This window comes from Colobus angolensis, unplaced genomic scaffold (genome assembly GCF_000951035.1).
Source record: "Colobus angolensis palliatus isolate OR3802 unplaced genomic scaffold, Cang.pa_1.0 Scaffold80, whole genome shotgun sequence".
In the NCBI taxonomy this organism is placed as follows: Eukaryota; Metazoa; Chordata; class Mammalia; order Primates; family Cercopithecidae; genus Colobus; species Colobus angolensis.
Window position 1 is genome coordinate 6,168,510 of NW_012121821.1, and position 27,906 is coordinate 6,196,415.

The 27,906-nt window shown below is 38.6% G+C and overlaps 1 long non-coding RNA gene across 1 annotated transcript; it reads right to left on the reverse strand.

Annotated features, from left to right (window-relative positions):
- Positions 1-446: 446 nt before the first annotated feature.
- On the reverse strand, positions 447-27,760 carry LOC105502678. The gene is made up of 5 exons (XR_001000381.1): positions 27,471-27,760; positions 19,837-19,966; positions 13,502-13,659; positions 1,144-2,729; positions 447-811 (listed from the first exon to the last, which is right to left on the reverse strand). It is a non-coding gene; the product is annotated as an uncharacterized LOC105502678 (long non-coding RNA).
- Positions 27,761-27,906: the final 146 nt, after the last annotated feature.

Sequence of the window (27,906 nt, forward strand, 5' to 3'; positions counted from 1 at the left end):
GCAATTGCCACACTGGGTCAGGCTTATGTATAAGTCGTCCCACTCCATTGTCTATTTGGAGAGCAGCTGTGGTTTCCTTGGTGCTCACCTTAAGGTTAATAATTTTCAGGTTTCTTTTACTTGCCAATTATGACTCTGCCTTCCTTACATTTCTCTATAATTATCCCTCCAATTCTTTAAAATACTATTATTTTGTTAAAATAACAACATGCTCACTAAAAATTCAAACAAATTAGAAAGTATAAAAGGAAGGACAAAAACATCCCAAATTCGAACAATCAACAATAACTGTTAACATTTGGTGACTGTCTTTCTTTGCCTAGACACATTCTCTGCCTAGATACACATGCATACTAATTCCATAAATAAGACCATACTACACATGCTGTGCAATAACTTGCCCTTTCCCTCTGCCCTTTCCCTCAACAATGTGAAATCCGTATGCAGCATATCACATGTGTTTTATTTATGTGCTCAACACTCCTTTTTTGAAATCCATTTGGATTACTTCCAATTTTCCACTCTTTTTATGCCATGATGAACATCCTTGTGCATATTTCTTGTCATACTCCGCAAATATCTGTTTGAAGTTATGAATTATATTATTTTTGGATCATAGGCTCCTTCAATAATCTAATGACAGCTGTAGATCACCTCCCTTCCAAAACATACGTCTTGATATAACTCATTTTGTCTTTGATGTTTGTTTTTGTGGTTCATAAACATGCCCCCTAAGATTCATCCTTGGACTTGCTAAAGATCCATGAGCCCTAAATTAAGAACTACTACTTTAGGGTTAACTCCAAGACATGTAAATTTTATTTATTTATTTATTTTTATTTATTTTTTTTTTTGAGACGGAGTCTTGCTCTGTCGCCCGGGCTAGAGTGCAGTGGCCGGATCTCAGCTCACTGCAAGCTCCACCTCCCGGGTTTACGCCATTCTCCTGCCTCAGCCTCCCCAGTAGCTGGGACTACAGGCGCCCGCCACCACGCCCGGCTAGTTTTTTTGTATTTTTAGTAGAGACGGGGTTTCACCGTGTTAGCCAGGATGGTCTCGATCGCCTGACCTCGTGATCCGCCCGTCTCGGCCTCCCAAAGTGCTGGGATTACAGGCTTGAGCCACCGCGCCCGGCCATGACATGTAAATTTTAAATAACCTTTAAAGTAATTTATGTTAATTTATCACGTGTGTGAACACTCATGTATCCCTCTGTCTCTTTTAATTGGTGGGTTCACCCTCCAGTCTGTGCCCAACTCTGGAGGTTTGATGATGTAATAAGTAATCAGATTATATAAATTTCCATTGACTAACACAGGAGCTGAAGGGATTTTTGAACACAAATCAATGCATTCAACCTTACTTCATAGCCCTTAAGAAAGTTTCATAAGTCAAAAAGTTTCAGGAGGCCAAAAGTTTCATAAGGTCACAAAAATGAAAAAAATGTATTTGAGTCTTTGCTTCCTTTATTCAACAAAAAGATACTGAGTAACAGCTTTGTGTCAGTCCTGATGCTAGGAGCTAGGGATACACAGATGAAGACTAGGTTCTGCTTTCAAGGAATTCCAGGTCTAGGTGGGGGAACAGACATATAGACAAACCATTGTCAGGCAGGCAGAGATCATAGTTGGCTACAATGAGCAGCATTAAGACAAAAGTATGAAACTGCATTGTGTACTCAGGTCATCCTCTGTGAGGTTTATTAGCAAATGTGCTCCCTTCACATGGCTGGTTCTTCATCCCCACCCATCTGAATCTTCTCTCCTTCTCTCCATGCAATATTTATTTCACTTCTCAGGGAGACTTAATCTAATTTGAAGCTCAATAATTTCTAGGATGGCTGAAGTGAATCTAGGAAGCTAAAGAATGTAAAAAGTACTCAGGATACATGTGGCAAGGCTATTGGATGACAACATTCACTTTGCAGATTTGCAAATGTAGATGCCCTAGTAATTGAGTTACTCCAGTAGATGAAAAATAGGAGAAACTTCAAGTCAAACTTCTACATGTAGATAAGTAGATTGCTTGCTATCCAGTGGAGTGTATAATTATTATAACCACAAAGCAATAGGTTATCTAAGAAGCTTATTTTTGCAGTTATTATTATTTGCCATATTGTACTTTATACCTTTCAGCTCAGACTTACACAATAGTTGAGTGCCCTTAGAAATAAGCCATTTTATTTGTTTCCGTCACATCCCAGGGATCTCTTCAGTAACTTGATTTTCTTTTTAAATTTCTTTATTTAGAGTTTTTCAGTTCTACCATTTCTTTTTTTTTTAAACAATTAGTTATTGATACATAATAGACGTGCATAGTTTCAGGGTATAGGTGATAATTTAATACATTCATATAATTTGAGTCAAAGATCAAATTAGTGTAGTTGAGATATTCATCATCTTAAATATTTGTCTTTTCTTCATGCTAGAAATAATTTCCTCTTGAAATAGATGAATCTAACCTATCTGCTGTGAGTTTGATGCCATTTGGTCCTCTGCCAATATTCATTCCTCTCATTTTTTCCCATGTCTTTATTTTTCTTCTTCCCTTGCTGACCGCCATTTTCTCTTTTTCTAAGCTTCTCATTCAAATTGTCATTCATTGGTAAATTCTAGGTCTTCACATATGCAACAATCTTCAGCCACTGCTTACTTGTCTCTGTGAGCCAGGCCCTGGGGTTCCGAGGACACAGCAGGAAACCATCCCTCAGTTAAGGTCTTTTCCTGTATCTGGGAATTAGAGGAAGAAGGTGAGTGTAACTATTTCTCCCAAATTCTTATTTCTTAAGGACAGTACTCATACAACTATTTTAGTTATGTTGATTTCTAGTAGAATTTTGATTCATGGTTATTCTCAATAAATATTGATTTTTTTAAAGAAAATGTTTGGGGTGTGTGCACTTTACATTCAAAATGAAAGTATGTGTTGATGCATAAAATATGTTTTTAATATATGTATTAATTATTTACAAATATGAGTCAGAGACATCTGAAATCAAGTATTCAAGTCTATCAAGAATAGAATCCATGGTATTTAAACAGTACAAAGGAGGATGGCTGTAACATCTGTCAGCATCCCTGCTACACTTCTGGGTTAGACAGTTTTTTTCTAAGGATTCTTCATGATACAAATAAAAACATTTAAAAATCTCTACAATATTTCTTGCACATCCAGTGCTGACAAAAAAGTTTTATGTTAGCATCTCATGTTACTTAATTTGTTTTTGATGCAAAATGTAACTTATTTCCCTTAACTTTTTATATTTCGTTGATGTATTGTGCTTTTCAAATCTAGTTCACACTTACAGTCAGAGATTCTCTTTTAGGTTTGAATAGTGTCTTATGCTACGTTTTTAGAATTAGTGTAACTTCTGTTTTCTCATTAGTCAAAGGGGGATCACAGTAGGGTTGTCACAGGATCATAGGGTTGTCATGAGGTTAAATGAATCAATACATATAATGGTATAATGACAGCAACAACAACTAACATTACTTGCATATTTCCACAGGCTAGGCACCATGTCATGTGTTTTACGTGTATTAACTCATGTACTCTTCCCTACAACTCTATATGGTAAGTACTATTACTACTATACTTTTTCTCTGTACTGTTTAGGAAACTGAGGGCACAGAGCATTTGAGTAATGTTCCTGGGTTACAACAGGTAGCAAAATGGCAAAGCTAGGATTAAAAATTCAGGCAGATGGATTTCAGAGCCTACACTCATCCACTGTGCTCTACTCCCTCTCTGGTAAGATAATACTTAAAAGAGCCACCTGTGGATAAGTAGGAATTTTTATACAAATTGAAAAGTAAAACCTGGACCATATGAAATGAATGCTTTTTATCTTGCTAATGCTCAGTACAGTCTGGCTAAGGCACCTCTAGTCCTTAATGGCTGCTATTTTAATAAATTTTTCAGGTCCCTTTCTTCCTCTTTTTCCTGAATGTTCTTAAACATCTGACTTCAGGTGGAGTATCAGTGGAATAAACGTGAGGTTTTTTAATCAGAAAGGGTTCTACTCTTTACCAGCTGTGTGACCTTGTGTAAGTCACACACCTGTCTGAACCCTTATTTTCTTACCTGTTAAGATGGCAATAATATCTGCTTCAGCTTCTACAAGAGGAGGCATGAAATAGCTAAACATTAAAACATAGAGGAAGGCAATCAGGAAACTTAGACTATGAATACAGAATATGACCCCCTCTGACTGGGACTAAGAACATTGCCTTGGATGCCTCCAAGACTCAGGGTTCCACCAATTCTCAATGAGGATGGAAATTAATGTCATGTGGAAAACTGTATTTTTCTCATTCCTTAATCCATGTAACAATTATTGTTAGATCTTGTAATCTTTTTTTTTTTTTTTTGAGATGGAGTCTAGCTCTGTTACCCAGGCTAGAGTGCAGTGGCATGATTCTGGCTCACTGCAACCTCTGCTTTCCGGGTTCAAGTGATTCTTCTGCCTCAGCCTCCCGAAGAGCTGTGATTGCAGGCACACACCACCACGCCTGGCTAATTTTTGTATTTTCAGTAGAGATAGGGTTTCATCATGTTGGCCAGACTGGTCCTGACCTCAGGTGATCCAACTGCCTCCGCCTCCCAAAAGTACTGGGATTACAGGTGTGAGCCACTGCGCCTGGCCAGATCTTGTAATTTTTATTAAGTCAAAACATGAACTCTTTAAGGTAATTTTATAGATATTTAGAATTCGTACTTTTAGTAACAACTCTGGTGTACAAATAATATGAACAAAAATATAGAAAATGCAATTAGGTTAGTCAGTATATGGGCAAATGCTAGGCCTCTGTAGAAATCAAAGAAATGCAAAACAAAAACCGTATGTTTCATATATGAAAATATTCAGTGCTGGTGAGAGTCATATTTATTTTTGATGTGTATGTAAACTGAAGAAAAACCTGTTGGAAGGCAATTTTAAATATGTAACAAGAACCTTAAATATGTTCACTTACTTTAAGATAATTTCAGTTTCTGAAATCTAGCTTCAAGAAATAACATGAACTACCAAATGAGCTTTTAGTATGAAGTCTTCATTGTGGCATTATTTATAATAAGAAATTGGAAACAACCCAAATGCCCTACAAACTGGGATAAGTTAAGTAAACAAGATGTTCCCCACATAATAGATTACTGTGCAGGTATTTTAAATTAGGCTTATAAATAATTCATAATGGCATGGCAAAATATGTGTAATATAATTTAAGCGAAAAGCAGGATAGTAAATATAGTACGACCACAGCTAAGTCAAAAATAGTTGTCCAAATATAAACATTTGAAAAAACACATCAGAAAGTTACTAATGGTTATTGGTGAGGTGATGATTAAGGGTGATTTATTTTGTTTTCCACTTTTCTATATTTTTCTAATTTTTTATAATGAGCATGTATTATTTTACAGTATTAAAAAACAAAGCAAATGATACGAATAAAGATTTTGTTGGTAGGGTGGGCAGTAGTATCTGTTCTAGCATGATATCTTAACAAGGCATACCATTCCACAGACTTTCTGTGAGAATTAAATATTCGACTATGTGTAGCAGCAGCCAATATATATTGCATGTATTAAGAAACTGTTATAGAAAATTTAAACTTTACAGCCTTACGTAAAAGATAATAAAGTGTTTTGTGAAACTTTTTTCTTATGTTTCCAAAGAATTTATAGTTAAGAATTTCCTTAATTAGCTAGCTTTCCTATATATTTGAAATTTCATTTACGTAACATGCAACTTTTCAGGACTTCTTTGGTAATCAGTTATCATTAGTATTATTATTTTTAAAGTTTTCACCCCTTGTTCGGTGGTGAAATGTAGAGTACTGGTTTACACCTGTTGTCCTGGTGTAATTATTTAATAGCGCCTCCTTTTTCTCTCCTTTTTCTCCCGCAAAATAGTTACACGGTCACCCTAGCAATATCAGACATGGGGGGAAGGGGAGGAGCAAATCGTATGATCTGGATGCTGAATCTGGAGTGGGGGTGAAGGGGGCCAGGGTGGGGACAGCTGGCTCCTGACAGCCAGCACGCAGACAGAAAGAACTGCAGCTGTACCAGAAGTGCCCTAGTTGCCTATAAACACTGGCCCACGGCTATATTACTTAGTCTAATCAGTCATATATCTATTACTTGAAAGTGATTCTGACAGCATTGGCTCTACCTGAAGGTGGAAAAGAACTCCGTCACCCAGGCTGGAGTGCAGGGCCGGCCACCATGCCCAGCAAATTTTTACTTTTTTTGTATCTTTAGTAGAGACGGGATTTCACTGTGTTAACCAGGATGGTCTTGATCTCCTGACCTCGTGACCCGCCCACCTCGGCCTCCCAAAGTGCTAGGATTACAGGCGTGAGCCACCACGCCCAGCTAAATCTATCTAATTTATTTAAGATACCAAAGACACACCTGCCCCAGGTGTTCTTTTCCACTAGCCCACTCTGGAGCTCCACATTTTTACCCACAGTGTTATTATAATTAAATGTGATCAAAATAGTTAAAATTCTATCTGGAGAGAAACAGCCCCAAAAGTATAGAGGCAATAATACTATTAAGAAGTTAGAAGGATCCTCATATTGACTCTACTCTTCCTAGCTGGATGACCCTGGGCAAAGGATGTAACTTCTCAGACATCAATCTTTTCAGTAGCAAAAAGAGGAAAATAAAACCTGTTCTGACTGTATCATGGGAGTTGGAGTATGAATAAAATGGTTACTATATGTGAAAATGCTCTGTAAATACAAAAGCACCCTGCAAATATCAGAGACTATTAGTATTATGAAGTTATTAAAATAAAAAACACATTAGCTGAGCTAACAACCTTGAAACACAATGAGCAACACACACACCACCACATGATGCTTGTGACTGCATTAATGATGGCCCATTGCACTTTGCCCTGGCTCTGGCAGTTAGCTTATGCCCCTGACTGGGATCTGCTAGCTTTTCAAATGGAGGTCTGTGACATTGATAAGGTATGCTTCTCTCCCAGGAGGCTCCAAACACACAGCCCAGAGTAAGTCTTTGGGAGGGGTGGAAGTGGGAAAGCTGCTAAACATGATGCAAAAGACTTTTAGCCCCAGGGAAGGAAATAACAGAATTCTTGCTTTGACAAGTTTTTTTTCAGAGCTGGCTTTGCTAGGAAACTAAGGGCTAAAATGAATTTTTGATACCCTTGGTTACTGTTCTCCCAATCCACTCCCCTCCAGTTCTAGAAAATAAACTCCATGTGGGTGAGGACTTTTGTCCCCTTTCTTCACTGCTGAATTCCCAGCACTTAGAACATTTCCTGGAAAAAAGTATCAGGATAATTCTTATTGCAAAAGTAAATCTCATTTGCCTTTGTCACCTGTGTTCTCCATTCATGCCTGTAATTTAAAGTTGGACAAGTTTTGTTATTGCAGTTCCGGAGCTACTTAAAAGGACGCTTAGCCCAAGTTTTGGATACAAGGCCTTGATCTAGGTCACAGAATGATAGCTCTCACTTGTAACTGCTATTTCCACCACCAACCTTAATTCTTTGGTCATACTCTGTTGAGAAGTCTTAAGAGCACCATTTCACAAGGGGCCTGGCAAAGACATAGCAGATGCTTAGCAGGCATGTCCACTCCGCATGCAGGACACCTCTGGAAAAGCTGCAAGAAACCACACTTCAGAGTAGCTCACTGCAGGAAGAAAAGGGAGGGATTTTTTTTCTCCTTGGTACCCTCTTGCCTCTCATATCCCATGGGCCAAATTTCACCCCCTAAAAAGATGATTTCCTGTATGTCTAGCCCTTGGCAGACACTCAGGAAGCCAATCCTGGCCCCCCACCCCACTCGCTCCATAAGGTGGCATTTCATCTAAACCTAGAAAAAGAGTGACAACCCAATGCTGATAGGGCTCAGTATGTCAGGACTAAGGGCCATGCAGGCTCAGCATTCCAATTCGAACTCTGGCCAGCCCTGGGAGCCCACTAAAGGCAGTGGTTGTGGTAGGGGTGCAACAGGGGTGTGGAGATTACTTTCAGAAAAAGAGAGGCAGTAGAGAAAATCTGAGGAGGTGCACAAAGATTGCATCCAATACACTTGTTTTGCAAAATTGAATCGTATTTTCCTGTCCTATTTATTTGTGAAAAGCTCCATTTTTTTATGTTAGTATTTTGAGATCAAACTTACCCTTTTTAACAAATGCCTAAGACTCAAGAGAATGGATATGCTGTAATTTATTCTGCCATTTCCCTACTGATGGACATTCAGGTTGTCCCCCAAGTTTTACATTATTGTACGAGTCTTTGGGGAGGACAGCTTTAACATACAAGAATCATTTGAAAAGAAAGATCTTATTTAAAATCAGTCACCATGCCTGTCTGGAGCTTTACCGATCTGATGCTTGTGATTGCATTAATGATGGCCCATTGCACTTTGCCCTGGCTCTGGCAGTTGAGCTTATGCCCCTGACTGGGATCTGCTAGCTTTTCAAATGGAGGTCTGTGACATTGATAAGGTATGCTTCTCTCCCAGGAGGCTCCGAACCCTGAGAGGAGATTATTTTTTATTTTTGCATATTACCAAAGCTTTTCCATTTGAGTTACTTTGTTAGCGAATAAGTGTCTTGAACGGATAGAAAAATAGAATTCTATGGATCAAACTTTGCCCAGCCTGGTTTTGTGAGCCCTATGGTGGAGGCAGATGAAATTAGTCAGGCAATGGCTAAAAGGTGAGACCCTGGGAGACAGGTCACACTGCATTCCCTGACAAGGGGTTTCAAGTGTTCATTGATAAGAAAACCACCACCACATGGGAAATTTTACATGTCTTTCACATCAAAAGCACCTCAGTTTTCAGGCTTGTTTTGGAGGAGAACCTTTTATCTTTTGTTTTTAATCTTGCTAATGCTTTGACATCTTGACAGTTTTTAACTTAATGATCCCTTATGGGAAGGAACAGGAATTCCATCTGCTTTTTCAATTTTCTAGGCAGCTCTTCCTTGTCTGTCTCCAAGTCACTGCTAAGCCTCTGAAGATCACTCTGGTACCCTTTCCCCAATTACCCTAAAATATTTGACTATAGTATTTCTGAAATCTACAAATTTTCCTGACTTTAATGAACCCTGTTACTTTATTTTAAAAGTCAACTAACCCCTTGAGATAGTAATTGTCTTACAGAATACAAAATATTCTTTCTTCCAGTACCCTTTTGATTTATTTATCAGAGAAGCCTAATAACATAGACTTTGCTATAAAACAAAAGGCAAATTCTGCATGAAACTGTTTAAAAATTGATCAGACCAAATAGGACAAAATTCTATGCAATCCAGCCCCGAAAGGTGCTTGACTAGTAATGTTGAGTGAACCAAAGAGTGCTTCCAGACTCTTAAAAAAAATCTAATTTGACCACTAAATTTAGAACCAGAACAATATGTTTCTATTTTACAGATATAATTTAATGTTTTTAACGTAAACATGTTACACTGTTGATTATTTATCACATAGTCAATAATTTTAGGTAAACAAATAGCAATATATATCTTTTAGCTATGATAGCCTAATAATGGAATATATTTTGTGACTTTTAGTGGTGGAACAATTTTATAAATTATAAACAGTACCTCCTAGATTCAGTGACTGTCTAAAATTGAGAAAGACCTAGAACTTCCCTATTCTTGGAATCTACACTTGGGGTAATTTCTCTTTAAAATGATGCTCCTTTCTTTATTAATCAAAGTTGTATAAAACCACCTATCACACTTCTGGTCGGCATTGAGTTCCTATTACATCAACTCAAAGCTAGAAAACATAACATTTCAGTTGCTTGTGCTGTTTTATCAAGGATGGGTGTACAATTGCTATGTGATATCTTTTTGAAATGTTGAAAATAGTTCAATGAGCTCCATAACTACTTTAAGAGCCCTCAAGGACCCAGAGATCCCCAGGTTGGGAGCTACTTCCTTAGCTAAGGGTTGACATGGATTCTCAGATGGCACTAGTGTTATGATACTTGTACCTTGCCTAATAGTAGTGGCTGTTCGATACCTCATCTTCTCAAAGTGACCTAAAAAAGGTAATTTAATAACTATTATTCAGTTTCTGAGTCAATGGCAGAAAACAAGAGAGAGTGATAAGAGGGAGGTGGGTATTTATTTCCAAGGTTCCTGCCTTGCTGTGTCACCACCACAGGCTGGCTGCACCTCCTAGCTGAAGGTGACAGCTCCTGTCAACCAGCCCTCTCCATATACTTCTTTGTTTCCTAGCTCAAGTAACTGCTCCCTTCCTTAAATATATATATATATATATATATATTTTTTGAGACAGAATCTCACTCTGTCACCCAGGCTGGAGCACAATGGTGCAATCTCACCTCACTGCAACCTCCACCTCCTGGGTTCAAGTGATTCTACTGCCTCAGCCTCTCGAGTAGCAAAGATTACAGGCACCCATCACCACACCTGGCTAATGTTTGTATTTTTAATAGAGATGAGGTTTCACTATGTTGGCCAGGCTGGTCTCAAACTCCTGACCTCAACTGATCCACCTGCCTTGGCCTCCCAAAGTGCTGGGATTACAGGTGTGAGCCACCACACCCAGCCCTTAAATAATTTTTTTAACTTAGCCTTTTAAGATGTACATTTGGTTGTTTCTATCAGGGACAATGCTGCAAGAAGTAACTTTGTATATATGCCACTTTTCCTCCTTGACTTTAATTAGGGCTCAAAGGATTATTGTGGTGTGTATTAGTCAGGGTTCTCTAGAGGGACAGAACTAATGGAATATAGATAGATAGATCGATTGATCGATAGATAGATATAGATAGATAGATAAAGGAGTTTATTAAGTATTAACTCACACAATCACAAGGTCCCACAAGAGGCCATCTGTAGGCTGAGGAGCAGGGAGAGCCAGTCCAAGTTCCCAAACTGAAGAACCTGGACTCTGATGTTTGAGAGCAGGAAGCATCCAGCATGGGAGAAAGATGTAGGCTGGGAGGCTAGGCCAGTCTAGTCTTTTCACATTTTTCTGCCTGCTTATATTCTGGCCTTGCTGGCAGCTGATTAGATGGTGCCCACTCAGATTAAGGGTGAGTCTGCTTTGCCCAGTCCACTGATTCAAATGTTGATTTCCTTTGGCAAAACCCTCACAGACACACCCAGGGTCAATACTTTGTATCCTTCAATCCAGTCAAGTTGACACTCTGTCTTAACCCTCACAGGGTGTCAAAGGGAGTAAATTGGAAAGACAGAAAGTGAGATGTCAGGGAATAGAATGATGAAACTAAGATAATTACGTTATTGATAATGACACAATCTAGAGCATGACCATAGGGTGAGTGACTGAGGTATGGTGGAGAACAAGGTCATTTGAGTGAAGAAGTTAAAAAAACTGACAAACTATGGTGTTGGAAGGATCACTTACCTTAGTTGTTGAAATCACTAAGAATTAAGACTAAACAGAGAGATTATCAGATGGGAGCTAATAGCACTGAGAAATGAAAGAGACTGACCCAGGTGTCAATAGATGACAGCAAAAATGAACATTTTTGGGTGAGTTAATTTGATAACACGTGATTTAACTTGGGAGAATTTTAGGGAGGCAAGTGAGAAAAGTCTGAAACTGGCAATGAGGAGTAAAGAGGTGGCCTTCCCCCAATGTAGGCCCAGATGCACAAGGACAGTGGAAGAAAAAAAGCAGCCACTATGTAAGATGGCTTCAGGGGAAGCGTATCCTCAGGAGAGAGCTGGTTTTCTAGAGCAAGAGGGTGAATGAAATATTCAGAGAAGAGGCTAAGGATATAGGGGATTTGGCTGCTGATGGATGCATTCCAGAAGGCACAAAGGAAAGACACCATTTGTTAATGATACAACGTTCACAAGCAGTCCTTTTACTGGCCTTCTGCCAATTATCTTTTGTTACCTAAAGTTTATCTTTAGTAGTTTTTTTAAGAAGGGCTAATAGAAACAATGCTAGCTGAGTTTTGCATATTTTAAACTCTGTCAGTAGCTTTTATACTTGAAATACAGTTTGGCTAGACATAAAGACTTTGTGTCCACTTTCTCTACTTGAGTATCTTGTAAACATTGCTCTAATGTCTTCTTGGAACGGATGTTGTTGTGTGGAGATTTAGAGACAGGCTGGCGGCCGGGCACGGTGGCTCAAGCCTGTAATCCCAGCACTTTGGGAGGCCGAGACGGGCGGATTACGAGGTCAGGAGATCGAGACCATCCTGGCTAACACGGTGAAACCCCATCTCTACTAAAAAATACAAAAAACTAGCCACGCGAGGTGGCGGGCGTCTGTAGTCCCAGCTACTCGGGAGGCTGAGGCAGGAGAATGGCGTGAATCCGGGAGGCGGAGCTTGCAGTGAGCTGAGATCCGGCCACTGCACTTCAGCCTGGGCAACAGAGCAAGACTCCGTCTCAAAAATAAATAAATAAATAAATAAAGACAGGCTGGAACTTCCCTTTATAAGTGATTTGATTATCTGCAACCTCTACAAAGGATTTGGTTGATTATCTGTAACCTCTCCAAAGGATTATTTCCTTTTCATTGTAGTCAGTAATTATGTCAGGTAGAATGTCCCTGGCATATACTACATCCTTTCAATAAAGAGGTGTACTGTTTTTTTTTGATTGAGAAAAGTTTTCTTCAATCATATCTTTCATATCTTTAAGTATTTGTTTGTTTCATTATTTTGGATCTTTTCCTTGGGGGCACTAGTTGTAAGTTTTTTGTTTTTTTTTTTTTTTTAAAACCTCCTTTGCCTGCTTTCTGTATATATCATTTTGTGTCTAATCCTTTCTAATTTTCATTTCATTTTGCTTGTTTTTTTCATTTCTTTTCTCTATAATTCTTATTATCTTCCCTTATGTTTCTTTTCTTTTCACTTCTCTTCTAATTTTGTCTTTATTTCTGTGATGGTTTTGTTTTTTCTACTACTTCTTTTCTAAATTCTTCCGTTGCATTTTATCACCTTCTATCTCTCTAAATCTTCCTCAAATTCCTATATTTATGTTTTATAATTTTATTTTTATTGAGGTTATGGTCTCATTCTTTTCTCTAATTTGGGGAAACTTATTTCTAAAAATTTCATCTGCCAGAGCTACCATTTCATTTGTAAAGCATTCCTCATCTGTTAGATTTTGTTCCTTTTTCTAAAATTTTGTTATTGTTTCTTTGTATTGGTGATGTGCTACTTTCTTTCCCTTTCCTATTTATTATCATTGAGTGAACTGGGTCTTCCTGGACCAACTATTTGCAAGAGTTCTGGTATGTATGACAGCAAGGTTAGGAAGAAGCTGTTTTTGACTAAGTGCAGACTCACTTCTCTGCTGCCACATGAACAGACTGCTTCCTGTGAATATGGCTTATCTGTGTGATTCTTTGTGTAGTCTCACTTGCACTGTCTTTTTGAATCAAACTGGGTACAGGGGACTTTTGTTGCCAGCATGTAGTTTGCCCAATTCCCACATCCACTTTTGTAAACAAGGATGATGTTTTTGTAACTCAGGATGTGTCTCTTACCTTCAGGGGTTATACTTCTGCTTGCAGTGTCTAGCTGAGCCTTCTTGCAGCTGAGATTGGTCTCTGCGTTTTTCCTATATAATTTCTGCTCAACCTCAGCTGATTTTGTCAACTCTTATACATGTTTTAGAACCTGGGCAGTATATTTGTGCCATACTCTGCAAAAGAAAAAAAAAATGGGCTTGCAGATTTTGGAAAGTGGGGTTTGTGTTTTTATCCTTTTATCTCCGGAATGATTTTCAAAGATAGAAAAGAGAAAATACTAATATGACCACTCATGTTCACGCCAGAAGTCTTCTCCAACTCTTTAGAATAGTAATGTTCACATTTTAGGAATAATAATAAATCTATAAGCATGTGGCCTGAATTCTCTCCTAATCAACTCTGTTAATAAAAATGTACGGCCGGGTGCGGTGGCTCAAGCCTGTAATCCCAGCACTTTGGGAGGATGAGACGGGCGGATCACGAGGTCAGGAGATGGAGACCATCCTGGCTAACATGGTGAAACCCCGTCTCTACTAAAAAATACAAAACAAAAAAACTAGCCGGGTGAGGTGGTGGGCGCCTGTAGTCCCAGCTACTCGGGAGGCTGAGGCAGGAGAATGGCCTAAATCCGGGAGGCGGAGCTTGCAGTGAGCCGAGATCGCGCCACTGCACTCCAGCCTGGGCGACAGGGCGAGACTCCGTCACAAAACAAAACAAAACAAAACAAAAACAACAACAACAACAAAAAAAATAAAAATGTACATATAGCCTACCAAAGCTAGGTATGACTCATATCTCTTGGCTAGATGTTACTCAAAGCCTAATAATTGGGCTGGGAGTGGTGGCTCCTGTCTGTAATCCTAGCACTTTGGGAGGCTGAGGTGGGCAGATCACCTTAGGTCAGGAGTTTGAGACCAGCCTGGTCCAACATGGTGAAACCCGGTCCCTACTAAAAATACAAAAAATTAGCCGGACATGGTGGTGGGTGTCTGTAATCCCAGCTACTCAGGAGGCTGAAGCATGAGAATTGCTTGAATTTAGGAGGCAGAGGTTGCAGTGAGCTGAGATTGCACTACTGCACTCCAGCCTGGGTGACAGAGTGAGACTCCATCTCGAAAAAAAAGAAAAAAAAAGCCTCATAATTGCAATATGCTGGAAATTTCAGGACCCCAAGAGACAGACCAATTAAGAGTATGTATTGTTCATTTACTTCTTATAAAATATCAGCCTAAGCAATATTCAGATATTTCTAACACTGTTTCCAACTCTTTGCCTCAGGGTCAGCTTCTACAATTACCTGAATCATCTGGGCCCTAAGCTGGCATTGCTAGCATTGAAATGGGGACAGATGCCCATTTCTTGTGGCCAAAAGTTCCTGCTTGTCTGGCAAGAATAATTTCACACAGGGATGATGTCAGAGTATTTTTGGTCCTGAAAGATACTTACCTGAAACAGAAACTTGTTAATTAATTTTGATTATGTCAATGATAATCCAGTTGTATATGTGACTAAACAATTCTTGAACCGTCTAGACTGTATACAAGCAGATATAGCTGAATTTCTACTCCAAATTTTTGTTTCTGATGGTATGATTGACATCAGTCTGGATTTCAGTAGTTTCATGGAAGAATAAAATTTAGGATAATTTTGTGATTCATATACCACTACTCAAATTCTAATTAAATTTTGTCTTTTTTGATAGCAAGTTTCCCTTTCAGGTCTGTGAAATTAAATTCCTCTTGCAATCAAGCTGCACAGATAGGGGAGACACTTGGTAATTCAAACACATCTTGGGGTTTGCACACCAAAAGCAGCTGCAGAAACTTGAAGTATGATTCATGTTCATCAGAATATGTCTTCTAAAATTTGGAATTTATTTCTACCAAAATAGTACAGCAACTCCTCAAAATCTGTAATTCCATGAAGCTCAAGGCAGTTGACCTGAGCTCAACTCGTATGCCTGGTTTATGCCTGAGATGTTTACTTTTTGAAACAAAAGCCCTTCCTTTCCCCTGTGGTTGCAAGTTCAGTATATCAAGATGTTTCATTAGAACAACAAGAAAGCACAATCTCTTGGGCCCCTGAATGTTGAATACGTTGGGCCAGTGAGAGCTCTTTAATTCCCCAAGGTTCTTGACCTCAAAACATCTCTTTAACAAGTACCCATAACCTACACTTCTGACTGCATTAAAATAAACCCAGACTGCATACGCTGTTTTGTCTTTGCCCAAACCGATGACGGTTAGGAGTACAGGCATGAAGAATGTTGGCAACCATGATAATTTCTATTCTTAGACCAGGAAAAGCTTTCTTTTAAAGATCAAATCAAAAACACACCCAATGAACGATGCAAGGAGCATCAGACCACTTTAATGCTTGAATTAGTATTAAAGCATTTCTCCCCTCTTTCACTGTAGGGGAGTGAAAATTGTATGTATTGTACCCCACATACAATAAACATCCACGTTTAGACCAAACTTCTCAAATTCCTTTTTGAGATAGTCTTTGCAAAGTTTCTGTGTTCCACCTAACCAGGATCAGTTAGATCACATACTGGATATTGCTGCTTTGGAGCATTCCATTCCATATATTTTGCACATGGGATGTACATCTTAAATTTAAAATAAAATATATTTTTACATTGTTATTTAAGTAAGTGTATGTCATAATGGTTTTCAAACTTTTCTTTTTCCAAGCTGGAAGTTCAAAATGCAAATGAAACAAAAGAGAAGCCAGCTGTAGTTAAAAGGAGTTGAGAGAAAAAGCAAACATATAGACAGAAAGCAGACCAGTGGTTGCCTAGAACTGGGGTTAAGAGTAAAATTATTGCAAATGGACATGAAGGATCTTTTAGGGGTAATGGAAATGTTCTTAAACTGGAATGTAGTGTGGTTGCACATACATTTACTAACAATTATTGATTCATATACTTATAATGAGTGAATTTTATGGTATGTAAATTATACCTTAATAAAGTCAATAAAGAAACTAAATATAAAATACAGGATGGCAAGAAGTTGTTGGAGGTATAGATGAAACAGATTGGTACTTCATTGATAATTGTTAAAAGTGAAAATGAGTGTGTACAACCTTATTTCACGCTTTGTACTCACTTAAATTTTCAAAAAAAGAGCTGAATTAAAAAAATAAAAATAATAAAGGGGGCTGAGAATAAATGAGCATTTCCCTTGTCCATTAGAGACAAAATTTTTAGGTCTATCTGAAGCACCTTTAGATACTTAATCAATGTTTGTGACTAGTCTATGGTACATGAAAAGAAAATGTATTATTTTCACTCACATATTTATATACATTTATAAATACATAAATGTACATATACAATCTACCTTGCTAATTATGTTATTTAGGTCTTCTATATCCTTACTTACTTTTTGACCACTTGATCTGTTCTGGATGAGATAAAATTAACTAGTCATGTTTTCTGTGGATTTCTCTTTGAATTTGATGTAGTTTTACTTTATAAATTTTAATTCTATGTTATTTGGTACATTGATATTCATAAGTGTGAAATCTTAATTTTGCATCTCATGTTTTATAAAGTGCCTATCTTTGTCTCATTTAAAACTTTTTCCTTGAATTTAACTTTGAGATAAAATCTTGATCTTGGTTTTAATTTACTTGGTATGCCTTCACCTATCTTTTTATCTTCCACCTTTCTAAATCATTTTATTTTCACTGTATCTTACGTATATAGCACAAGGTTGAGATTTGCCCTGATATCCCAGTTGAGAAAATTAATCGAAAATTTTCAGCGCTTATTGAAAAGAAAGTCATGTCATGTTTGATTTTACTTTACCTATCTTTTGTTTTTTTGTTAGGCTTTGTTTGTAGTGCGCATTTATTTATTTTTCACTATATGGCCTGTATATATATTCTTTGTGGAGGCATGTTTTTTGAACTTGAAAGGTTTGCATTTTTGTTCCAGTGGTCATCTTAATAACTTTGAAACTATTTTTTATATATTATTGAAAGCGTTGAGCAGTATGTTTCCTGTTCCTCGCCTCTTCACCCCCTAATTGTATTATTTTTGTAGTGTTTACCTTATTTCTTTTCTCTTTCAGCTTTTGTTGGTTATTTCATTGTGATATTATCAAGACTTACAACAGTTACTCTCTGTTCTATGACCATAATTCTCAACATTATTTTAGACTTGCTTTTATAGATAAATAGATTTAATGATTGCTACCAGTCTCTTCCCACTGCCCATAGTTCTAAATTCGTCTCTTTGGTGGTTGAAATTCATTCTCTAGGAATATCCTATAAAAAAGGGCAATATGAAAACCATACTGCTTGCATGTTCAAAAGTGTTCATTATATTTTTATTTGAACAATTTACTCTGGTATGAAATCCTTGGGTATGAAATCTTTAGAATTACATTTAAATTTTTCCCTCTTATAGATGTCTTGATCATTTTGCTCTAGATGCCCAAAAGATTCTTTCATTATCTTGGAAATCCAGTAGCTATGCTAGACTAGGTCTTAGTTTGATTATTTTTGTCTTTTTTTATTTGGGATATGGTATGCTCTTTCAATCTATAGATTTAGGTATTTTATTTCTGAAAGTGTCTCAAAAGGTTTATCTGCTTTTTTTTTTTCCTGTTCTAACTTCTAGATTCTTTTGTTAGATTATGTACATATTGGATTTCTTTGGTTTCTTTCCATTTACATAATTTTCTCTCTGATCCTTTTTTTTCATTTTCATTTCATTTAACTTGCTTTTCTCAATCTGGTATTTTGTGATTCTTAAAACATTTTTTATTTTGCTTTTTTTTTTTCCCTTAACAAGTGTTTATTCCAAGTTTGTGTTTTGTCTTCATTTTTAAAATAGTTATTTTTTTCCTCTCCCTTTTTCAATTCATATTTAAGTTCCTTTTGTGGTTCTGCTGCTTTTAAAAAAAATTTCCAGTGAAGGAACTTAAGAAAGTTGAGTTAGTCATACTTATTAGTTCATGCCACATTATCATAATTGATTCATGGAAGGCTAGTTTTATTTATTTATGGTTTCCTTTTTATTCCTATTCTTATCCTCCCCTGGATAAGCAGTCATACAAATGCATTAAATATGTATCTTTTTGTTTGCATATATTTTTGTAAAATGTGTATAGTTTTTATATACATACTTTTAAAATAAAAAAAAATTTAGAGAGAACCTTACTATGTTGCCCAAGCTAGCCTCGAACTCCTGGGCTCGAGAGATCCCCTGCCTCAGCCTCCCAAGTAGCTGGGACTACAGGCCTGCACCACCGTGCCTGGATGATTTATTACTTTTTTTTTTTTTTTTTTTGAGACGGAGTCTTGCTCTGTCGCCCAGGCTGGAGTGCAGTGGCGCGATCTCGGCTCACTGTAAGCTCCGCCTCCCGGGTTTACGCCATTCTCCTGCCTCAGCCTCCCGAGAAGCTGGGACTACAGGCGCCCGCCATCTCGCCCGGCTAGTTTTTTGTATTTTTTTTTTTTAGTAGAGACGGGGTTTCACCGTGTAGATCAGGATGGTCTCGATCTCCTGACCTCGTGATCCGCCCGTCTCGGCCTCCCAAAGTGCTGGGATTACAGGCTTGAGCCACCGCGCCCGGCCCTGATTGATTACTTTTTGATCATGTTTGGAGGAGAGGTTTTCCAAGAAATGCTAATTGCAGAAGGTTTGTGCTGAGAGGCCTGGACCATGTTTCAGCCTAGTAGGAGTTCTGCTTATGACACAGAGGTTGTGTAGATGAGTTCCTTTGGCTTCTACTTTTAACTAAGAGAAATTGGCAATCACAGGGCTGCTCACATTGCAGTTTATATATATATTTTCCATTTTGCCTCACCAACACAATGCTTCTGCATATGTGGTATGTCTGGATGATTCTTCTTCCAATGGTGCCTTATCACCTTCTCTTTTATAATAAACCAGGTTGAAGGAAGACACTGCTGCCTGTCCACATACTTGATTCCTTTCTTTTTTTTTTTTTTTTTTTTTTTGAGACGGAGTCTTGCTCTGTCGCCCAGGCTGGAGTGCAGTAGCTCGCCCAGGCTGGAGTGCAGTGGCTGGATCTCAGCTCACTGCAACCTCCGCCTCCCGGGTTCATGCCATTCTCCTGCCTCAGCCTCCCGAGTAGTTGGGACCACAGGCGCCGGCCACCTCGCCCGGCTAGTTTTTTTTTTTTTTGTATTTTTAGTAGAGACAGGGTTTCACCATGTTAGCCAAGATGGTCTCGATCTCCTGACCTCGTGATCCACCCGTCTCGGCCTCCCAAAGTGCTGGGATTACAGGCTTGAGCCACCGCGCCCGGCCGATTCTTTTATTTCAAATAAAAGATTGTCGGTTTTGTCTCTAAGGTAAGTCACTTAACTTTCGTGAAGTGTGCTTTGTTGATGTTGATGATGTCTTCTGTAGTCTGCAGGCATTTACATTTTTTATCAAAGTATTTCTGCCTTTCACTGTATTTCACATATATTGTAGTTCAGGGTTTCAGGTATCTACTGTTTTCAATGAAAATGAATTTTGTATTATTGTCATTATCCTTGTTACTGAGTAATTTCTGAGAGGTGGAAGAATAGAGGATGCTATCTTTACTCTCTGGATACATTTTTTAAATCACTGTTTTATGTATATATTATGTTAACTCACCTAGATTGTAGTTTGGAGAATTTTCTGCTTTACTTTGTACCATGCATTCTTCACTGTTGATTCCTAAAGTGTCATAAAAATTGCTTCTAATGTTTGTTGAAAAATTTCAGACAGGCCTAATTCTTAAAGCTCCTGATTCATGAAGCCTGAGTTAAACAAGCGTCTCAGGTGATTCTGATGCTAGTGGTTCACCAACTGCATACTGTACGTAGTAGCCACTCAATAAATAACTGAATGACTTACAAGGGCATGGGTATTTATGTGAGAACGCTTGGTATAGGAAACAGAGTAGATATTGTTTTTATAAATAAGACTGGCTGAGGGTACACAGTAAATACATACAATTTTATCTGTCGCTTTAAAAAATAAAAAAAAACACTGGCTGAGATAAAATATGCAGCAATAGAGGAGGTACTGAGGCAGGGATATTTTCCTTGGAGAATAGAGAAACTTTTCTTTTTGTCTCAGAAATGTTCTGTCATCTGTTTAATTGAATATTACTTAGCCCACTAATGACACACAATAAATAACTGATGAATGACAGCATCAAAATTGGGCAAACACTGAGACAAGACTCCCCCAAAGTAACCCAAGAAATACAAGTTATCTATGTGTTTATGTGAATAACCAGGCAAATACTACCTTATGGTTAATTTAAACAAAAGATGAATTGTTCGTTAATTTGTGGATGTGTTAGATACATCAAAGTGTAACTTCTTCCCTGTTTCTACCCATACTTTTTAAATTTTAATTTAATTTAATTTAATTTAATTTTTGGGGCAGACTGCTAGTTCTTTTTCCTGGGCAGATGACTACTGACATACAGACCACGTTTTCTGTCTTCCCTTGTAGCCATGTTTGGCTATGTGATAAAGTTCTCATGAATTAATGAGTCCTACTTTATTTTTCTTCATAGCACATATTATTACTTGACATTATGTTATATACTTACGTCTGTACTGTCTCTTCCATTAGAAAGTAAAAGCTATTAAGGCAGGGACATTATTTTATTCTCTGTCATTTTCCAAGTAGCTGAAAAGTATCTGGCATGTAAAGGACACTCAGTAAGTAAAGGAATTCATGCATAATTATTGCAAAAATATAGAGATTAGGTATTACAGGATATGTGGATCCCAGTATTTCTATCATGAGGATGTAGTAAGCCTAATGAAGAAGAGTTTATCTTGATTTGGGTTACCAGTTGAACTTGAATGACCACCGTGTGTGTGCATACTTAGCATTCATATTTGCAAAGGGAGGGGGACTGACTGGGTTGATTTCCCTTGACAGAATGGAGGATCCCTACTGGGGAGAGCTTCATGCCACTTCAAAAGTTTGACCTTTCTCATCTTCAATCTAGCCACACAGGGTTGCTTTTGGCTCAGGTATCTATCTAGGTCCAGTTATTAGTGGTTAACACAGCATGGTTGGTTTCACTTAATGTACAATGGCATGAGTCACAGCAACACCGTGCGGAAGACCATCTATCCTCACAAGAATGTGGTGAACATTGCTGCCACTCCCATGCTTTCAAAATAAATAGTCTTTTCAAAATAGTTGCCTCATGGGAAGTTGTATTTGTGTTATATGTATTTCGAATGTACTCAACAACATTTTTTAGATGTCCTGTTTTAAAGTTCAGGATGATACAATGGAAATATATAGATTAGTATTCCAAAGACCTGGGTTCAAGACTCAGCTTTGGGACATTTTAGCTCTGTGATCTTGAATAAAATCACTTCCTCTTCTGGGGTCTCGGCTTTCTCATTTGTGAAAATAGATGGTGAGGGGAGATGACTTAAAGGTCTCTTCTAACTCCAATCATCTATGAGTCTGTTTATTTTCAGAGTTTTCATGGCATTACTGTGAACATTTCCAATCATAACGAACACCTTTTGTTTCTTTCTCTTTTTTCTTTTTTTGTTTTTTTTGAGACGCAGTCTTGTTCTGTTGCCCAGGCTGGAGTGCAGTGGCCCAATCTTGGTTCACTGCAACCTCCACCTCCCGGGTTCAAGCAATTTTCCTGCCTCAGCCTCCCTAGTAGCTGGGATTACATGTACCCATCACCGTGCCCAGCTAAGTTTTATAATTTTAGTAGAGACAGGGTTTCACCATGTTGGCCAGGCTGGTCTTGAACGCCAGACCTCAGGTGACCTGCCCAACTCGGCCTCCCAAAGCGCTGGGATTACAGATGTGAGCCACCACGCCTGGCCCCAAACACCCTCTCTTTGAATGTAGATTGGATTTTTTGGAACAGATAAAATTGATCAGAGCTAAACTGATTAATACTATGTATGGCAAAGGTAGATAATACTTTCTTTAAAACTTGGAATTCTCATTGATTCCTTTCTCACCTTTATTTCTGTATATTCAGTTGCTGGTGGCAGAAAACTCAACATAATCTGGCATAAGCAAAGAGAAAATTACTGGTTCAGGTAACTAAAAAGTCCAGGGTCTCTGGTTTCAGTCACAGGTTGATCCAGGAAGTAAAATGATGTCATTAGGACTCACACTTGGTTTTCTTTCATCTCAGATCTGCCTTCTCCATATTAGTTCCATTTTTAGGCATATTCTCCAATGGGGGCAAGATTTTTGCCAGTGGCTTATATTTGATCTCAGCAATCCATATAGAGAGATTCATTTTTCCCAATGTTAACCCAAAAGTCCCAGAACTGACTTTTGAGTCATTTGCTTATCACTGAATCCATCACAGAGACTAGGAGTATTCTCTGAATGGTCAAGCCTGCATCACATAATCACCCCTGGAGTTGGGGGAATTCAGTTCCACCGGAATCATGTGAACTGAATATGGTGGAAAGATGCTTCTCCAAGTAACATCAGTGTACTGATCTCAAAAAAGTATAATGGATGCTGAGTAAGTAAGCTCTGTGTGTGTGTGTGTGCATGCATGAGAGAGGTGTGGAACATCTAATCACTTGCTGCATTAGACAACATCTTTTGAAATGTTTCCTCTTCTCTGTTTTGATGAAGTATAGGCACTATCTCATTGTAGCTTCCTGTCTAATTTCCTTGCCTGTGGTCATTCTCTCCTCAAATATATTCTAGGCATTGCCAACACAAGTCTTCCTAAAGCATTGTTTTGATCATTTTACTCTCCAGCTCAAAAATCTTTCAGAAACCTTCTTCTATCAAATTCTCTATTCTTCAGTCTGGCATTTATGATCTTTCCACAATCTGGCTCCTGCATATCTTTCCAGGCTTATCTATCCACCTGCACTTGTTCCATGAGCCAACTAAGCTGCATTGCTTACCATCTCTGAACACACTGCATGTTTTCCTAGCACTGCCTTTGTTCTATTTGTATGTTCCACCCCATCACCATTTCTCTCATCCTCAGTCTCATCTCAGGTGATGAAGTAGAGACTGCTAGTTCTCTTTAATATATGTTCTTCCCTTCTTCATTAGTGTTAGAACCATTGATTTTTAGCTGGGCCATGGCTACCCAATAGAGACTACACTTGACCAAGAGAGTATAGTGTAGTGATGTTTACAACTTCTGCAAGTGGCCTAGAATAGAGGCATGTTCCTTTCTGCCCCTACCTCCTTTATGCTCACTGGAAAAAGGATGTAAGGAGCTTGAGCAGCCATGACGGATCATAAGGTAGAAGCTGCATTTCAGGATGGTAAAGCCACATGATGGAAGGAGCCCACGAGCTGCTGATTAGAGAGTCACCTACACTGATGTGAGAGTAATACATTTTATTTCCTTTAAGCTACTGTTACTTTGAGCTTTGTAGCTGTTACAGAAACCAATCCCTGTATGAAAATATATTGTTTAGGATAATTTTCTGGTGGCAGTAATAGGAATCATTCAAAGCTATATAAAGCAAAAAGGGAGAATTATTTTAACGACAGCAGGATTTCTCACAGAACCTATGGGAAGGGATGAAGGAAGCCTCAGTAATAGATTGGTTCAGTAATAGATTGGTAGCTGGTATTAAAAAGTAAGGGGAGGCCAGGAAGCCCTCTCATTGTGTCTCATCTCTCCTCCTCTTCCTTCTTACTGAAAATTATTTACATGGTTGGCACAGAGAAGCAACAAATAAATATTTGTTTGATGGATGGCAATTTGTGTGTGTGATAAACTGGATCTAAAGTCAATTCTCAAAACGTTTTGTTATATATATGTGGCTTGTTAAAGTGATTCTTTTGAAGGGGGGAATCATATTTTTCAGAGTCTAAGCTCTCTGTTCAACCCTTTCTCTCAGCTTTCCAATTTTCCCCAGTCATTTATTCCAACATCAGAAAGGGGGCCTGAAATACAGGGTTGTCCATAATTAATATAATGACAGACACTTTTGAGATTGCTCTGCTTTTGTACAGGAGTTGCAAAAGTCAGTTTTTATAAGAACACAAGCACTGGCACTCAGTAACTATTTTGGCAGGCAAGGAAATGATAGATTAATTACTTTTGGTACATTTTTCCCATAACTGTGTTTTTTTCCCATTTCATTTTTGCATTGTTATTATTTACCAGTCTGAGTTCTCACTTATATCTAGTTTGTGCCCTTCAGGGTTTCTTATATTCTTGCCAGCTCTTTGATATGTTTGATAAGATGTTTTATGTATTTTATTCAGCACTTCGAGTTGCTTTTGGTTTGAGAATCAGTCAGAGTCTCTAGTCTGCCATACTACTGGACACAAAAGTTCAATATGTTTTCACTTCATTCACTTATAAGATATTCACCTGCATTCCAAACACCAGGGCCCTAACTCTGGTGGCCTAAGCTCCCCATCCACAAAAATGAAGAATAACTACCTTTCCACCTGCATCAATTTTTTTTTTTGTACAAGACTCACATACTCATTAATATGAAGTCAGTTTGCAACTGGAAAATACCATGAAAATACACATTTTCTTAACTCTGAAAACAAAACAGAGGCACACAAGTAATAAAAGTTATAACTAAGGGTAACAACCTTAGAATGGTTTGTTCGACTTAAAATTTCTGTATCTTCGCACTCATCTCCTTTTTTTCTGGCCCAAGGTATAAATGAGAAAGTCTTAAGATTAAAAAAAAAAAATCAATGTAATTTTATGTTATAATTGATATTAATTGTATAATTTACACTTTTAAAAAATAAAGAGAAAAACATAAAGAGAAAAAGGCAATCTTGAGCACACTATAAAATCGTTCACTTTTTTTCTTTTTGAGATGGAGTCTCACTCGTCGCCCAGGCTGGAGTGCAATGGCGCGATTGGCTCGAGGCAACCTCTACCTCCCGAGTTCAAGTGATTCAAGGTTCAAGTGATTCTCCTGTCTCAGCCTCCCAAGTAGCTGGGATTATAGGCTCCGGCCACCACTCGCGGTAATTTTTTATATTTTTGGTAGCGATGGGGTTTCACCCTGTTGGCCAGGCTAGTTTTGAACTCCTGACCTCAGGTGATCTGCCCACCTCAACCTCCCAAAGTGCTGTGATTACAGGTGTGAGCCACTGCACGTGGCCTTTTGTTTTGTTCTTTTGAGACAAGGTCTCACTCACCCAGGCTGGAGTGCAGTGGCGCCATCTCAGCTCACTGCAACCCCCGCTTCCTGGGTTCAAGTGATTCTCCCACCTCAGTCTTCCAAGTAGCTGGGACTATAGGCGTGCGCCACCCTGCACAGCTAATTTTCATATTTTGTTTTTTGGTAGAGATGGGGATTCACCACATTGGCCAGGCTGGTCTTGAATTCCTTACTGCAAGTGATTTGCCCACCTTGGCCTCCCAAAGTGCTAGGATTATAGGCATGAGCCAACGTGCCTGTCCAAATCTTTCACATTTTTAAATTTTGTGAAATAGCTGTCCTTTTTATATGTCGGTAAGCTATCAAACTTAAGATGCTCACAGCACTTTACATACTTTGTAGGCTGAGATTCTGAGTGTCTAACATTCTGTAATGTATCTTGATCTCTGTGCTGCAAGAACACTGAAGTATTATTATAGGTAACAATCTATATCACTCTTCTCAAACAGTGCTAACAGGTTAAGTACTCAAGAGGAACATCTTTCAGTATATTTCAAAAAGCCTCATGGATGGTAGGTGATTTGTAAATGGACCAACATAGGACGCAGGCATATGGTTACTGTTTACTATTTCCTGTAGATCATGATGTCTTAGGTCTTATGTAGAATATATCATAGGACTTATCCTCTAAACATTCACACACCAAGACTGCACTCTGCATGCATGCCATTCACTCCTTCTGCATTTACTGAGTCCGTCCTACTGCATGTCAGACCTTGTACCTGCTCTCAAGAAGCTCACAGTCTAGGAAAATGGAGAAATACAGCTACAATTATAACTCTATGTGATAAGTGTTACAAAGAGATACAGTGTTATGGAAGCACTGGTAGGGGCACTTAGCCCATACTGGAGTGGCTGGGATAGGGCTGAGTGGCCAACAAGAGGGAAGAGTTCACAGGGGAATTGATGTCTAGGATAAATAATGAATAACAAATAACTAGCAAGGCAAGGAAAAGGTAGAAGATCAAGACATAAAAAGAAACAGCATATGGAAATACAAGGTTGTATGTGAGTATAGCAAGACTGGGGAGCCCAAGTGGTTTGCTGTATATTTAATTTATTCATTTCACGTAGCTATTACTGACATACTTGTCTCCCTATATGTGTTTGAGTCCGTGAATGGTGGGGACTTTGTAATGGTTTCTCTGTCCCTATGTCTAACAGGAAGCACACAGATGGAGTGCAATAAAATGTTTGATGAATGAATGACCAGCTACGTGGTGTAAGGGAGAATAGTTAGAAGTCCATTAGTAAGAAAGGTCATTTCTAGTGGCAATGAATATCAGATAAGATAGATCTAAGAATTATTTAGAAATTAGGATGAATAAGACTTGGTGATATATTGGTGATGGGGTATAAAATAAGAAAAACTGACTTTCCAGGTTTCTGGATTACAGATGCATGATAATAGTTATAATGGTATAATAACAATAGCTAATATTCATTAGGCACTCTGTGTCATGAAGTACGCAAAGTGTTTACATGAATTAAGTCATTTAAACTCTCAATGACTTAGTGAGGCAGGTTCTTGTATGCTCATTCACTGATGAGAAAATTGGGGCTATAGAGATTCATTTGCCTAAGGTCACTCAGCTAGCAGGTGGCAGGCTCAAACCCAGTAATTCTGACTCCAACAGCCATACACATAGTCTACTTTTCTTTACTGCCTCTAATAGATGAGATTAATACCCAGAATGATGGTCCTATTCAATATGTGTATCACATAAATCGCACGTTTCTCTTTTGCTAAACATAGAGACACATACTATGACTGCCTCTTTATTTTTTCTGATTTTTGGGATCTTGGCTCTTTCTGCATTTTTCCTACCTGGAAGACTGAAAGTGGGGTGGAAGTTTGATAAAACAGTTGGCACAAAAGATGAGAGAAGACAGGTACAGGCGTGACATTCTCGAACGCTCTGGCAGTTGCTGGAATGATGGGATCTGGGTTCTACAGGATTCCTCCCCTCCCATCCCCCGCCACACACACACACGTCGTAAGATGTATATGGCCGCGGAGTCTCAGGTTGGTTCTAGGAGTCCTCAACTCACGGCGAAGATGCCTTTCTCCCTCCTGGAGAGCCCCACATGCCTGAAGTCAACCTGAGGCGGCCTCTCGGGCCCCGGAAAACAGCGCAGCTCCGGCTCGCCCTTGTTCCCAGGGAAACCGCCCGCGGAGGAACCTGGGGCCAGGCCCCTGACACCTGCGACGAACCCCGCCTGGCGCCAGGGGGCGCGGAAGCGCGTCCGCCCCCAGGCCCCAC